The following is a 13,757-nucleotide window of genomic DNA, read 5'->3' as shown; positions in this document are numbered from 1 at the left end:
TCCTTTATTGGACCAACTTTTACTGGTGAGAGAAACAGTCTTTTCAGCTTGCCAAGAGCTTGTCTTCAGGATTAAGAAACATACTTTGAGTGTAACAGCTAAATACAAAGTGAAGCAGATTGTTTAGCAGAGACAGTTAAGACATATTTCAAGGGACCATTCAAAGTGAAGTGGCTAGTTAATACTTTTCCAGTTGTGGGAATGAAAAACTGGGAGCAGCGAGGAAGGTTGTTAATGTGTTATAGATTGTTGTAATAAGCCAGGACTCCAGAGTTTATTTTTAACATGTAGAAAAGTTATGAATTTACGCTCCCAGGTTCATCTTTTGATAGTGTTGTGCAGGTTTCCTTTGAGGATGGAGTACTGATAAGTCAAATAGAGAACAATCACTTTGAGAAAAAAAATTCATTCACATTTTTCTAACTAAGCCATTGTAAATTCACTAATGAAAGTTTTCTTACCACTTGTTGCCACCTGGTGGTTGCTTCTCCTTTAAAACATTTTGAAGTCACTGTTAAAGTGCTACATTGTCCTGCATTTTGCTTCAACTACCCCAGACTAACACGGCTACATTTCTATCACTATGGTGCTTGAGAGTTATTTTAAAGAGGCAGTATCAACAACTTGTCAAGTTTTAAATGTAGTTTCAGTTGCTAGTCATGCCCCCGAGCACCTCCGCTAAGTTTTGGAGCTCTACAATTACTTTTTCCTTTATTCTCTCTGGAACTGACTATGTAAGAGGGACAATGATGACTATGAGCGAAGAGTGGTCAAATATACAACATAAACAGGAAAATACAGAAATTGTAGTTGCTTTAAACTCATTTTTAGACATTTGATAGCATCAAAGATGCTAAGTTAAACAAGTCAGACTGCTGGTGGTTTGTAAACTGTTGCATCACTTTAATGTTAGTGTTTTTCAAAATAAATACCTAAGAAGAAATATTATTATTTGGGAGAGCTAAGCAGTTGTGTTTTTATAGTCTGTAATTATCAACAAACCTTGAGAGCCCTACATCCTAAAATGTTAGCTAACGTGTTACAGCAGTCTAGTATAATTAAAAATCCCACTGATATGGATTCAAAACTTATTCAGATATAGAAGTTGGATGACTGCTGGAAAATTCTGTTCCATGGTACACCACATGATGAGTACATCTGCTAATTTCTTTTAGGATGAGAAGTGTCTTGTGTTTATTTATCTGAAAGAATTTTAAAAGGAAGCAGAGCATGTAGTAGGTCAAGTGAACTGAAGCCAAATGGACAATGGTAATGCAGAAAGAAGCAACTGCTAATGGGTTATAAAATGAAACCTTACTCCCCAATAGTTTTGTCATAAAGGGAATCATAATTTGTTAACAGTGCAGTTCCACTTATGGTATGAACAACTCCCAGCAGTGTTAGATGCTTCAGAGGTAAACACATCTGATCCCCATCTAAATGAAAACCTCCAACAGTTGAGCTGCCATAGGCAGCAGAGCTCAAGTAAAATTAAGCTACCCAACTTCAGCTACGTCAATTGTGTAACTTAAAGTCGAAATAGCTTAACTTGGCTTTAGGCACTGTCTACACAGCAGGAAGTTGAAAGAACACTCTTCCTTCGACATCCCTTATTCCTCATGAAATGAGGGTTATCATGTCGGAATAAGAAGTCCTCCAACTCAACTTTATTTCAAAATAAAAGCTTGTAGTGTAGATACACTCTTTGTCACTTCAGAATGTCAGTTATTCTGAAATAACGCTGCTGTGTAGACATAACCCAGCTAGACTGCAGGCGGATCTTTCGAAAGAGAAATCCGCTTTTTCGAAAGAGAGCACCCAGCGAGTCTGGATGCTCTCTTTCGAAGACGGCCTCTTTACATTGAAGAACGCCTTCTTTCGAAAGAGGAACTTTCGAAAGAAGGCGTTCTTCCTCGTGAAATGAGGTTTACCGCCATCGAAAGAAAAGCCGCGTTCTTTCGAAATAATTTCGAAAGAACGCGGCTTGAGTCTGGACGCAGGGGAAGTTTTTTCGGGAAAAGGCTACTTTTCCCGAAAAAACCCCTGAGTCTGGACACGGCCATAGTGATGAAGCATAGATCCCATTTCTAGCTGTAGTTGCAGACTACAGTCTCGGCTCTGTAAACAGTAACACGTACATGACTTCACTTATAAATCATCATAGTGAAGTCAATGGAACTAGTCAAGGAACTAAATTTATGAACATTATTTAGATGTTTTCAGGAATGGGGACAACAAATGTTCTTAGCTCCTATCCAGTATTCCAGGATATTTTTCTTTATAAGCCAAGACAAAAAAAATCAAGAGTGAATAAATTATAGGAAAAAGTAAAACTTTATTGTTGTGACAGAAAAAGAGTGGTGATTTGGATACACGAGATATCCTGACATTTTCTTGCAAACAAACGTGTTTTTAAGGAACAAGACACAAAAAGTGAGACCCGCATTGTTCCATGGCATCTGCTACTAAAATTAGTTGCTTTTGCTAAAGCAAAATATAGAAATAGGCCAACTACAAGCAATCACAGAAGTTAACTGATATAAAATAGATGAGAGAATACCTCAGAAATTAGAGAAAACATGAGTAAACGGCATAAAGAAATGGCTAAGATTCATTGTAGAATGAGATTTGTAGTACAGGAGGTGGTTACTTAGTTGTGCGATGCTGATCTAGAAAATAGAGATAGGAGAAAATGTAAAAATGATGGAATCCTGGGAGGGAAGAAATGTTCACAGTATTTCAGTATATTTTGTGTGAGGAGCTAAACAGACCTCGCTACATGACAAGAATACACTGAGGGAATATAAAGTTAACAATAAAATTAACTTCATAACTAACTTAAAATATGTATGAGAATTTTTCTCTTCAGAGTGGAATGAGTTAACAATGAGATACTGATATTTCAAGTCCAGGATCTAGATGTCACGCCATAAATAAATATAGACTCAGGTGGGGCACTCCTTTAAAGATTTTTTTTATTTTTAAAAAGAAAATGTTCAATTAGAGCTTGAAAAGAAGGGATCTTAATGCTGGAAGTAACTGAGATTGAGTTTAAATTGAGAGCAGTATGAAAAACAAGATTAATTAAAATATGGAAAATCCAGAAAAGTGTTTGTTTATAAGGAGTAAGTCACAGGAAACAAAAGTTGTGACTTGAAGAACAATGAATTGGACTCTGTTAAAAAACAAAAAGTCCTCCAAACTTAAATTGGATGTGTTTAAGGTTTTTTTCTCCCCTCTATCAGACACATTAGGTTTCTCTGTGTAAAAGACATTTTTAACACTGCATTATGAGGGAGTGGCATTTTAATAGGATTAAAGTTATGAGTGGGCAGCAACTATGAAGTCAGTTTAAGTTTCACAAGTTTTAAAATTGTTTTAACATCATGTTTCTTGATTGCTGTTTGGGAGTTAGGGATTTGGGGATAGAGGGAAAGAAGAGGTTTCAGTAATGATAAAACAGGAGTTAAAGTTTCTATGAGAAAAACGGTATGGATTTGTGGAATGCAAGATATTACAGTGAGGGACAAACATCTAGAAATTTAGGATTTTTCATAGAATGTGGGATAAATAAATTACAATACATTTTTCACTGTAGCTCTTCTAGGTAGCATTGTGATGTGTGTTTTCTATAAAATATTAGCCCTGCACTGACTTCTACAGATATTTAACTTTAAGCATGTGAATTGTTCCACTGAAGTTAATTGAGCTAATCATGTGAGTAATGTTTCTGACAAGTAAGTAGGAATGGGACTGAAAGAGCATCAAGAGAAACTGGAACATCCAAGTAAGAGCATGGTGTAAGAGGAAGGCTAAAACATTATGTACAAGGCCATTCTAGAAGAAACACTAGTTAGTAACAGACATTTATGGAGCAGAAAGTAGTAACTGCAAATCATGTGACTGATTTGGCAGTCAGGGAAAGAAACACAAGTAATTTAATACAACTAGTTGACAATTGTACCAGTTTGCAAATTACTGGGCTCATAGTAAATGTCAGTATCTCATAATTTTAGGGGGAGACTTCAAATAGATATGAAATGTTGATTCATATAAAATGATTCCTGAGAGTGGTGGGAGGAGGGGAGGGGAGAAAGCAGAACTTTAAAGAAAAAAAATGTGTAAGTTGACTTGAAACTTACATCCAATTGGAGAAAAGGACTAGAACCAAAATTTAAAAAAAAATTCCACTAACTTTAGGGGACTTTCTTTTGGGTGCCCAATTTGAGCCTCATTTCCAAAAGTGCTGCAAACCCTGGCTCCCAAATGACAGTTAATGACCGTTCAAAAAAAATATAGTGGTGTATGCAGACCGAAAAGATTTCTGACAAACTTCCTACAATTACTAACTACAAGAATACTCAGGCTGTTGTCAGATCACTTTCCTCTGCCAATTAACTAAATAGTGCCAAGGTGTCTGGAGTGGCTCAAAACTGTGGCTAGGTCTACACTGCAATGTTAAATTGGAAAAAAAACGTAATTTGCAGTACACAAATTGTGTATCTTTTTCCAATTTACTTTACAAAAAGGCTCTTTTGATATTTGGTACATCTACATGGTGCCAAATGTCAAAAGAAAATGCTCTTTCGTCCCTTATTCCTCTTAGAACGAAGTTTACAGGGATGGCAAAAGAGCGCATCTGCTTTTTCAAGAAAAAAAAACACATTTCTTGGATGCGGTGTCGCTTTGCCAGGATACCTCCAGTATCCCAAAAAAGCAATGCAGTTTAGAAGTAGCCTGCGAGTGCCTCGGTCAGGTCAATCTGACCTGACAGATTCACCATCTTGCTTGCCAGCACATAGGTAAGTAGCTCCCTGCCCCACACCCTGTCCCCTCTCCCTGCCCTTGGCCACAGCGGGGGGGGGGGGGGGCGCAGAGGGGGGCAGGAAGAGGAGGAGAAAAAAAGGCCCCTGGCAGCTGGGGAAGTTTGGCGGGAGGGGGAGCTTGCAGGGAAGAGAACAGGCCCCTGGTGGCTGGGAGGAACCTGGGGGAAAAAAGAACAGGTCCCTGACAGGGGAAGAGAGGGAGATAGGGGGAAATAATATGCTCCTGGTGGGCTGGGAAGGACCCTCTGCCCTGAGTCCTTCCTCACCCCAATCCTCATTCTTGCACCCCCAGACTCCTACACCTCCTCCCCCACATCCGCAAGACCCTGCCCTGAAGGACCTGGGCAACAATGGGTAAGCCTGCTAGTAAACCAGTGAATCACACCACATCAGATTGCTCCCAGTCCCAAGGACTAGCTGCTTAGTCAGATCTCACCCCAAAGACAACTCTGGCAGCCAGTTCTTTAGTAAATTATATTTTTCATAGTTTATTAGCTAAGAAAAAGAAATGAGAGAGTGGTAAAACAGATAAAACACATTAGCAGGTAAGTCAAAGTCTGTAAATCCAAAATGGTATTGGAGATACAGTAATCTTCCAGTTTCCCAATTTTTTTTTTCAGGGCTACCCTGAGTAATTCTAGGTCAGGACTTCCCATCTTCTCATTGGGGGAGGGGCAGCCGGCGGAAGCAGAGCTGGCCAGGGGGTAGGCGGCTGTCCGGGACATCAGGAGGAGGAGTAGGGGAGAAGCGGCGGCTGGAAGCAGGGCTTGCCTGGGGCATCGGGACTGTCCGGGAGAGATTGGGGGTGCGGCGGAAGCAGGGCTGCCGGGGGGTGCGAGCTTGGGGGTAGGGAGCTGGCTGGGGAAGATGTGGGGAGGGGGAGAAGAAGTGGCCGCTGGAAGCAGGGCTGGATGTGGGCAGTGGGGCTGGCCAAGGGAGATTGGGAGGAGAAGCAGGGGAGAACTGGCTGTCCAGGAGGGGGTTGGGGGAAGTGGAGCTGGCCGGAGACACAGTGGGGGGAGCGAATCAGCCGGTGGGGAGCGGGACTGACCCGGCCATATGAAGATATCGGGCCGCAAAGCACAAGTGAGTCCAGCCCAGGGATTCTAGTGTGCTCCCCCCCACCCCACCCCAAACTGTCAGGTAGTTGCAAAATGGCTGGCTGGTAGACACACTCATGAAGTCTGAGCACATTTACCAGCCAGGCAGTTCAAAACTACAAACTGATACATCTAGTAATAATAAAACTTAGCTAATGAGAAAATACCAGCCATGTTATATGTCTGGTATTTTCTCAGTTTGTTTTTTGTGTGTGTATATTTTTGGGCTGCAAAAAACAGTACAGAAAAAAAAGGGTTCCAACTAAAGTAAAGTCTGGGAAACCCTGGTCTAACCAGTTTTCTGTCTTCACTCCATTTATCCAATCCATATTCCTTAACTTGCTGGTAAGAATATTGTGAGTGGCCATATCAAAAGCTTTGCTAAAGCTGGCACTGGGGTCTTTGGGAGGACCAGAAACAACTTATTTGAATATACATCATTTGATTCATGAATATGCAAATAAATGTTACCAGTCCTCCAAAAGTTTGTGAATGGATTTACTGGTCCCCGTGTCAAAAAGTTTGGGAACCCCTGCCTTAAAGCAATTGGTTCATTGACTATTCTGGCCACAACTTAGTCTTTAAAGTCCTACCAAACTCTGGATTACCCACAATAGATGACAATGGCAGCGATCATAATGAAGATGTTAACTTTACATGAGATATCTAGAGTCACTCTTTTGAATGAATAATTAATTGTACATATTAGAAAGTCTCTACTACTTTGGTATCCACGTGAATACATTTAGTCTCACATCAGTGTATTTACTGTCTTAGAGGTCAACCGTTCATCTTAATTTCAACGTGACCGATTTACTAGTAATCTTGGCTGATGTGCTTGAAAGTATAATAAAGCTGGAGGAGAGGATTGTCTTTTCTTGCATCCATTATGATAGCTCTTGCCTACTTTGCAATTGTTTCTTTGAAACCATACTTGGTATTGAATTCTCAAACATCTTACTAGATTCTATATTAACTATCGACCCAAGAAAGAGATTTGTGCCTTGTTGTGCAAACTGAAGACTTCTGCACCGTTTGCCACAATGTCCAAAAAGAAAACTGAATATTGGGGTACATATATAGGAATGGGGAAAGAGTAATACAGAACATATACTACTCAGTATTCATATCTAGATCAAATTCAATTCTGATGAACCCACCTCAAAATATTTATTCCTATCAAAAATCAGTGGGGGAGAGAAGGCTCAGTGACAAGACGAATGCCAATTTTTTATGTGAAGAGAGAAAAAATTAGGAAAGTTGTAGCGATAGTTCTCTCAGCATAAAGCTAATAAAACTATTTTGGCAAAGCGCATTTACACTTCAATGCTTGTGCTGATGCATTGTCCACATGCCACCAAATTGCACTGGTGAGAAGCATTTTGCATGGTTGGTAGGCATTGCTCTGTCCTCCACAAGTGCACTGCTTTGTAAGAAATCATCACTGTGTTTTGTGAGTCAGCTGCTCTAATGTATGTGCCTCTCAGCCCTGGTCTACACTAGGGAGTTATTTCGAAATAACTCCCTTTATTTCAAAGTAACAAGCAGAGCAGCCACACTACCAAGCCAGTTATTTCAAAATAAGGGGCTGGTTATTTCAAAATAACTCCTGCTTTCCTTGGGGAATAAACTTATTTCAAAATAGTTATTTTCAGGAGTTATTTCAATTTCAAAATAATTTCCTAGTGTAGAAATTCCCTCAGAGAATTGTGGGAGCATGGGGTGAAGAGCCCACATTTCCTTCTGTTCTCTCCCATGATTACCTGCTGTTGCATATCATTTATGCACTGCTGCATATATAGATGTGTCATTTATGTACTGTAAGGACAGGCAAGTGCAAAAGAATCATACCAAGGACGCAGCACTCAGGCTGAATAATGGAGGACTGGGCAATAAATGAGAGATTACAGTGTTTCAGCTATTCATTGATCAACTGCATTTGGAATAACAATGTTAGCCCTATCCAATGAGCACTGAATGCTGGTTAGACCAGCTCACTAGGCGAGAAGGCACAATCCTGAACTTATATACAGAGTTTGTCTTAGCCTTGTAAGTACAAAAACAAGATGGAAGTTTTCCTTGCCATGCAGAAGTGTGGTAGTTGCATATGCAAACATGCAACCCAGACGACTCCTGAATGGCAGAAAATCAAATTAATGTTGAAAAAAATCAACAGTCAGGTCAGTCCTCAGCAAGCTATGCAAAGGAGTAGTGTGTCAGCTGTTAATCAGGCTAGGCAATGTGCTGGAAATAACTGTAATGTAACATTAATCAGTATTTCACTGTTCAAACACGAGGTGGAATGATATGTAAAATATCTTATTTAAAATGAATTGCAACCATAGGTGGCAGAGCATCAAAGGATGTTATGATGAACACAGCTGGTGCATCTAAGAAAATGCTGTGACTGATTCCGAAGAACATGACAATAGCAGCTTCAGTGAGCAGGACTTCCCAAACTGTGCTGGGGTAATAGCACAATGGGATCCAGATATATTGCTGGGGCTGCTAGGTGCTGTGGTAACAGAGAATGGCCCCATTCTATGTACTCTTCCATCCTTAGTCACTGGGGTACTTTGAGATAGTTATTTAGGCCTTTGTATATCACGGTGGATCAGTGTTTCTCAATCTTTTTTTGCTCATGGCCCCCTTCTGAGCCTCGTTTACCTCTGTGGCTCCCCTCATAGCCGCTGTTAGTTGGAAAAAAAGTACATGATTTACCTAATGTTCCGTTTTTCCCATGTGGCCCCCTAGAGGTAGGGCATGGTCCCTGGAGAGCCATATGGTTCTCGGTTGAGAACCACTGCTGTGGAGGATACCCACAGTAGGTGGGTGCATACCTGACAAATTCTGTCTGCTCTAGGAAAGGCTGCACTGCATTTATTTTTAGAAATGCTGCACTTCTTCCCAAGCCGAAAACACACTCCCCCTTCTTTGAGTTAAGATGCAAAGAAACCCCCTAATGGTTCTTGGTGACACTGCCAATCATTTGTTTCCATCTCACAAAGCCTCATATTGGTGGACTCTTCCATGCTGATTAATGAATGCCTGGAGCAACTGCAGAATGACTATGGAATGTATTTTTGGGAAACTGGAAGACAGGTGGAGTGCCTTGGGAGATCACAACCTTAGTGAGGAAAACCTTCCTTGCTATAAAGTATCTGTGTGAGACCAAGAATGTTTATGTAAGAAAAAAAAGAAACCAAACTGCAGTCTCTGGTAGCTGACCTTTCAATCTTAGGCATGCATACACAGACCCAGACCTCCTGTTTCCTTCAAGGAGACAAGTATCAAATCACTGCCTTAATAGAGGATATTTTATTAAGAAAACAAAAAAGATATACTTGATAAAGCATACGTGGTTGCTAGGTGTTACAGAAAAGGGAGTTTTTCACTTTAAGCAGTAAAAACTGTACTTCAGGATGTGTTTCTCCATGGGTGCGCCACTGTTGGTGACAGGTCACCTGGAACCACAAATCATGAAGTCTTGCAAAGCATTTTCCCCCGTTAGGCTGCATATGCATGGAAGGCATCTCATGGCGCTCCTGCCCGAGCATTCTACTTGCACAGCCTGACCCTCCCTTTCAGTTCCTCATCTACGCTTGAGTGACTAAGACTTAGAGCAAAAGGGTTGAAGGGAAGGTCATGGGGCACCCACAGGGACACACATCTCAAAGAACAATCATTACTGCACACAGTAACTCCCTTTTCTTCAAAGGGTACTCCACTGTTTGTGACTATTTAGCAGTATTCTACTTGGATGAAGTCAGAGTCATTGTTTGGCAGGGGTAGACAAAACTGCAGTGGCCACCACTGAATCTGATGCAAGTTGTGGTAGTATGGCATATTGTTTGGCAAAAGTATGGTCTGATAACCATATGGTAGCTCGATAAATGTCTGAGAGGAACATAGTTCAAGAAGGCTGTAGAAGCCACTGTAGTCCGAGTAGCATGTGTTCATGGTGGGTGCTGTAAGGACCTATTGGCTAGAATATGACATCTGACTATGCATGTTGATATCCACTTTGAGATCTACTGGGATGAAATAGGTGTACCTCTTGAGCATTCAGTAATAGAAAAAGTCGTTGAGATTTATGAAAGCTCGTGTTCTATCTAAGAAGACGGCCAAAGCTCGTCAGATATCCAGAATGTGCGGCATCATATCCCTTGGTGATGTGTGGGGCTTTGGGAAAAAGGTAGGTAATACAATGGGCTCATTCATGTAGAATGTGCAGACTTTCAGCAAGAAGGCCGGGTGTGGTCTTAGTGTAACTATCTTTTGTAAAGATAGTGTAGGGGAATTCCACCATTAGGGCCCTGTACTCACCTACTCTGACTGAAGTAATGGCTAGTAGGAAGCAGACCTTCATAAAGAAGAAGGGAACAGCAACGATGGACAGAAATTCAAAGGGGGAGCCTGGTCAAGTATCCAAAACAAGGTTTAAGTCCTATGGGGCAGGTATATATTCTAGAGACTCCTAAGGAATCTTTTTGTGACAGGATGACTAAATATGGAGAATCCATCCACAGGGATGTAGAAAGCTGTTATTGCCAAAAGGTGGATTTTGAGAGAAGAAAGTGAGAGTTTGGACATCTTAAGCTGTAATATGTATTCCAGAATGATGTTCAATGGAGACGTGCAAGGGTCTATCAGTGAGCTCTGGCACTGTTAAGAGAAACGTGCCCATTTTTGTAGGTAAGTCTTTCATGTGGAAGGTCTCCTACTATGGAGAACACTTGAGAACATCGAGTCTCTAATTCCCTGAGCCAGAAAAGAGCCATCCTTGAAGATGCAGAGAGTACAACTGGGGATGCAGCATCGTCCTGTGATTCTGAGAGAGAAGGTCACGTTGGTGTGGCAACAGGTAGGAAGGTTCAACTGTGATAGTCTGTGCAGGTATGGAAACCAGGTTTGGCGTGACCAAGACGGAACTATTACAATAACACAAACCTCGTCTGTGTGGATCCTGTGTAGGACTCTAGGAATAAGCAGTATGGGGGGGTAGGGAAGGTGTAATGTAGAGGGGCCCTCCATTGAATTAGAAATGCATCCCTGAGGGAGTCTGCTGAATCCCACTTGGGAGCAGAATGGGGGTATTTGGTGTTCTGGGGAGGAGGGGAGAGGGGAATCAAAAAGGTATATGGGTGGTTCTCATCAGGAGAAAATTGAGTTCATGACTTCCCGATGCAGCTCCCATTCCTGGATTGTGGAATAGTTGCGGCTCTAAGAGTCCTTAGTGGTGATGATGGCCCCTGGTAGGTATGATGCTATGAGTCTAACATGATTGTGGACACACCAATTCCATAAACGGAGGGCCTTGGCATACTAGAACCCCTGCCAGAAGATTGTCTGCTGACATCCACCAACACAGGGATAAGAGAACATCTGGGGGGTATAGTAACTCTCGTGTTGACAATGGTGGTATAGTGTGTACATGGATGCTATCCAGAGTTGAAAGTATTGGAAGTACAAATGGGTACGACAGACCACATAAGTAGTTGCAGTCATATGGCCAATCAACTGAAGGCAGGTAAGTATCCTGGTGGAAATGCTCATGGATATCATGCTTATGAGATCCTGTATAATTATGAACAGTTGTAGAGGTAAATATGAGTGGGCTGAGACTTAGTCGAACGCCAATTAACTCTATATCCTGGACCGACTCCAACATCGATTTTTGTTTGTTAATAAGAAGGCGAAGACGGCTGAGAAGGTCTTTGGTCTTGTTTATCATGGAGGTGGCTTCTTGTGTGACATTCCTTTTATCAAACAGACATCGAGATATGGAAAAATGATCACGTGTTGTTGTTGGAAGTATGCAGTGGCTACTGCTAATACTTCTGAAAATACTTGAGGAGCCAATGAAAGGCTGTATGGTACTTGTACTGATAATGATCTGCCCCCCAGTGTGAAGCGGAGGTAATGCCTGTGTGCTGGATAACGGTGATGTGAAATTAGGTGTCCTGTAGGTTGAGGGCTACAACCAGTCCCCTTGATCCAATGCTGGAATGATTGTGGTTAGTGTGATCATCTTGAAACGGTGCTTTCTGAATTTCTTCAGTTTGTGACGGTCGAATATCGGTCTCCAACCCCCTGTTTTTTCCTGAGTCAGGAAGTATTTGGAATAGAACCCTCTTCCATTAAAGTCCTTGGGTACCCTCTCTATGGCTCCAAGCATCAGGAGGTGATCCATCTATTTTAGAAGGCTCTCATTTGAAGGGTCCCTGAAGAGGGGCAGGATAAGGAGTGGGACATGGGGTAGAGGTAAAGGGGATAGCGTATCCCGTACATATTATTTCCAGCACCCAGCAGTCCGATGTTATGGACTCCCAATGTATTGGGAAGTATATTAGGAAGGCATGCAGACGCTTGTACCGATAAGGAAGAATATACAAGCGGATGGTACAGATCGTGGTTCTTGCTACTGTTCTTGCAGTACCTCATCTGTTTTAGCAGTACCTCATCTGTTTTAGCTGTAAATAATTTGTCGAATGGGAGGTCCTCCACTTCGGTCTGAAGTTCACAGGGAACACCTGAGGCCTGTAACCAGGATGCCCTCCACATAACCACTGTGTGGCCATTGTCCTAGCTGTAGCATCGGCAATGTGCAATGCTGTTTGTAAGGCGGTGCGGGCAATCGTATGGCCCTCATGGACTATCACCTCAGGATAGGTTTCTTTGATTGAGGGAGGTGTTCAATGAGATCATCCAATTTTGAATAGTTATCAAAATAATTATTTGCCAAAATAGCAGAGTAACTTGCAATTCTCAGTTGCAGTGTGGAGGAAGAATAAATCTTTCTGCCAAAGAGATCTAACTTCTTGTGCTCTTTGTCTTGATTACTCGTCCTATACTGTGGTAGTTTGGATCTCTGCTAGGTCGATTCTACATCCAAGGAATTTGGTTGGGGGTGTGTGAATAAAAATTCCATATCTTTCGGGGGCACAAAGTATTTCCTCTCCGCCTTTTTATAGATGGCATGGATAGATGCAGGCATTTTCCAGAGTTAATCTGAGATCTCCATAATTGCCTCATCTATGGGCAAGGCAATCTTCCCCTGCAACATCAGGTGTAAATTTTTCAATAAGCGGTGCTATTTTTCTTGCACTTCTTGAAGAGTTGTTGGCTTGCTGCCACTCTTTTGAATAACTCTTGAAATGGTTTAAGATCATCCATTGAGCATGTCAGATGGTATGACTGCATCATCTGGCAGTGATGAAGAGTTATCTGTTGGAGATTTGCCCAGTGCATGAGAATCTGGATCTCTGTCATCTATCTGTCCTTCCTCCTCCTCCGAGTCTTCAGGTGGGGGAAGGGATCAGTTGGAGGCAAACATCTTTTTGCTGGTATAGAGTTGGTTGAGGACTGCTGTCTGTACAGGTCCCAATATTCCCAGGGCGCCCACTGTGGTGGGTAAGGTGGAGGGAGATAAGCCTAGTGTGTGTACCAAGGGGGTTGATAAGGCCTGACTCTGTAGTTGTGTGCCCATGACCCCATCGGTATGCGTTTTGCAATGAGAATGCACTCATCTGGTCATCATCAGGTAAAAGACTCCACTGAGAGAGTACTGGAGATCTAATTATGCAAGGAGAGTAGCAGGCTGGAGATACTGCAGGTGATAGACCTGTAGAGGCAGGGTGCAAATTATGATGTTTGCCCTGGCTGTCAGGTACTGATTGTGGCCTTCCCGCTGCTGCCCGCGTCAACTGTGTGTCTCAATCACTGGCACGGCTGGAATGGACAGCGGCAATATTGAAACTGGTGCCGCTTTTGCCTGCGGCACTGGGTCTTTTTGCAGTGCTGGGTTCTTATGTGGCATCGCAAGTGTGGA

The sequence above is a fragment of the Pelodiscus sinensis genome, chromosome 2 (genome assembly GCF_052426305.1).
Source record: "Pelodiscus sinensis isolate ZL-2025 chromosome 2, ASM5242630v1, whole genome shotgun sequence".
In the NCBI taxonomy this organism is placed as follows: Eukaryota; Metazoa; Chordata; order Testudines; family Trionychidae; genus Pelodiscus; species Pelodiscus sinensis.
Note: the sequence above shows the minus strand (reverse complement) of the source record.